General features: G+C 43.0%; 1 pseudogene; it reads left to right on the forward strand.

Moving 5' to 3' along the window:
* Positions 1 to 259: 259 nt before the first annotated feature.
* On the forward strand, positions 260 to 2,853 carry LOC102390367 (annotated as a pseudogene).
* The last annotated feature ends 292 nt before the right edge of the window (positions 2,854 to 3,145 follow it).

Raw genomic sequence — 3,145 nt, forward strand, 5'->3', positions numbered from 1 at the left:
TCTTCTCCTTCCTTTCTAGGTTTGATTCTCTACACTCTTCCTTCTCACCTTCTCCACCTTATCCAATAGATTATTGCCCTGAGCTGGGCAGGGTTGATGAGATCTGACATGGCTAGGTTGTCCCTGCCACACGAACTGTCCTTGGTCAGTCCTAAAGCTTTATTCATGACACCTCATTCCCAGCCATGCTCTGAGACTATTAGCACCCTGGAACATTCTTTTCTGTTCTTGTCCCTCTGAAGGGAATCTCTAATGCTCCATGGAAGTTGGGAACACAACCAGAGTCACTGTGTTTGTTCTCCAAGGACTATCCAACAACCCTCAGATCTAGGCAGTACTCTTTGTAACATTCCTGGTGATTTACCTCCTGACTCTCATAGTGAACCTGCTGATGCTGCTGGTGATCAGGACTGACTCCCATCTCCACACCCCCATGTACTTCTTCCTCAGTCACCTCTCCTTCCTGGATGCTTTCTATGCTTCAGTCATTGTGCCTAAGCTGCTAGAGAACCTGCTTTCCAAGCAGAAGACTATATCCCTCCTAGAGTGTTTCACCCAGATCTCCTTGGTCATATTTTCAGGGGGCACTGAAACCTGCCTCCTTTCAGTCATGGCCTATGATCGGTACCAGGCTGTGTGCCACCCGCTGTCATATGTGGTGACTATGAACAAGAAGATATGTACTGGCCTCGTGGGAGCCTCCTGGGCCATAGGAATGGGGACTGGCCTACTTAACACCATCCTCCTGGCTCAGCAGGATTTCTGTGGCCCCAACCTCATCCGCAGTTTTGCCTGCGAGTTTCCTCCAGTGCTCCTGTTGGCCTGTTCTGACCCCTACATGAGCGTTGCCTCCATCCTGACCACCATGGTGGTCCTGGGCCTTGGCACCTTTGTCCTAGTGCTGGTTTCTTACACTCATATCATCACGACAGGCTTGGGGATCGACTCTGCCTCAGGTCAGAACAAGATCTTCTCTACCTGCTCATCTCATGTTCTTGTGGTCACCATCTTTTACGGTTCAGGAATTTTCAGGTATGTCATTGTTACACCTCCGAAATGTAAATGCAGGATATTTGTCACTCTAACGTAACCTTGATCTACAGAACAAAACATTGCAAAGTAGCAGGAAAAGAGTTGTACTGGAATTTCAGAAGTCCTGGGTCCTATTTATGGCTCTTTTGTGGACTAGATGTGTGAATTATAAAACATCCATTGTCTTTCTGAGAGTTGAATTTTCACACAGTTAAGCTCAATTTTAATATGTGCTGCTGCTAAGTCGCTTCAGTCGTGTCCGACTCTGTGCGACCCCATGGACTGCAGCCTACCAGGCTTCTCCGTCCATGGGATTCTCCAGGCAAGAATACTGGAATGGGTTGCCATTTCCTTCTCCAAATTTTAATATGTATTACATCACAAAAGAAATATTATTAACCTCATTTTCCATTTAGAAACCTGAGTTTCCAAAGTAACCAAGTACTTTATCAAAGTTGCCGGAACAAGCTAGGAATCAAATCAAACTATAAAACAAGTCTCACCGACTTGAAACCTCCACCCCTTTTCTACCAAGTTTCTCTCAAACATAAACAGCTGTAGTTGATGAATCCTCATTCCCAGGAAACAAAGTAACCAATGGCCTGTGCTCTTTCCAAGTGAACTGGAGATGGATTTGCACAAGTTACTCCATACTTTCTTCATCTGGTTGTTACTTGGAGAGAAGTCAGGAGTGGGAAAGGATAAGGAATGATCTAGAAGAGTTCACTTGAGCCTGAGAGCAAATCTCTCCAGCTTTCTTTGTCTCAGTTTCCTCATTTGCCATAAAGATATAATAAAGTTACTCCCACCCGCTTCACAGAAATGTTTGGAGGAATAAACTAAAAGATTAAAAATTAGAATAAAATGAGTATCTTTTTTAACTAAGCATGCAAAACCCACAAAGAAAATGGCACAATTGCAAAAAAAAAATAAAATTTAATGCTTCTTTGGGAAATACTCCTTGTGACACTTAAGATACACTAAAAATTTTAGTGTTACTATTTTGGATTCATATCTCATGCTGAACACATATTTATCTTTCATTTTTATTACATAGCTTGGGTTATTTTCTAAGCCAAAGACAAATGTGCTTAAAAGGACAAATGATTGTTCCACTAAGCATTAGAAAAATAATGTGCTGTGATTTGGGGGTATTTCTCAGAGTCATAAATGTTAGGAAAATGATAGCATTATTGGACTAGCATTTAGTTTTGTAAGGAACAATCATCACAAGATTGGAACATGCATATATAGGGAAAAGAAGAGGGAAAAAAATCCTCATATTATCATCATAACTATTAAGGAAAGTCACTTTGAAAACTGTGAAGTGCTACAGAAATGCCTGAAATTTTCTTTAGTTCTAGTCTAACCTGTACCATTTGATATGCTCAAGAACTTCCTTTTTCTTTGGAAACTCCTCTAACATTTTGCATAATATCACTCTTGTATGGAGGCATTTGAAGGCAAAAATAACTGACTTCTCACTAATAATACAGCCATGTCTAGTTGATAGTTGATAATACAGACATTTCGAGTTGATAGTTGACTCAGCTCTGGGACCCTCTGGGCCAGTCTGGGATGGGATGGACTTTGGCTGGCAATGGCATTGTGGCCACTGTCCTGAGCTCATTTTATTCCTTTGTGCAATTCCCTTCAAGGTACATGACTCCAGCTTCTGGCTCAGCCCTGGAGCAAGTGCTATCCATGCAGTACAGTGTGGTGACCCCACTACTGAACCCCCTTATCTACAGTCTGAAGAACCAGGAGGTGAAGGCAGCTCTTAAGAGGATGCTGGCCAGGAAGCCCAGGCTCACCTTCTAAGCCAGGCTCTACTGCCTCCTCGTAATCGAGGAAAAAGTCAAGAGAAGGAAGAGGAGATAGAGAGCTTCACTTTTAAGCTATCTCAGCATGAATTCTTCTCCACAACAGAAGCCTTAGTTCCTCTGACCCCTGTGCCCTCATCCAGTCAAGCAGGATGGGGAAACCTCCACAGAACTGATGGCACTCCTCCACAGATGACCCAGTCACCACACAGGAAAATCTTCTCAAAAACCATACAGAGGAATTCTCAAAAAACTAAAAACAGAACCACCCTATGCCCCAGCAATTCCAC

This window comes from Bubalus bubalis, chromosome 4 (assembly GCF_019923935.1).
Source record: "Bubalus bubalis isolate 160015118507 breed Murrah chromosome 4, NDDB_SH_1, whole genome shotgun sequence".
Classification (NCBI taxonomy): domain Eukaryota; kingdom Metazoa; phylum Chordata; class Mammalia; order Artiodactyla; family Bovidae; genus Bubalus; species Bubalus bubalis.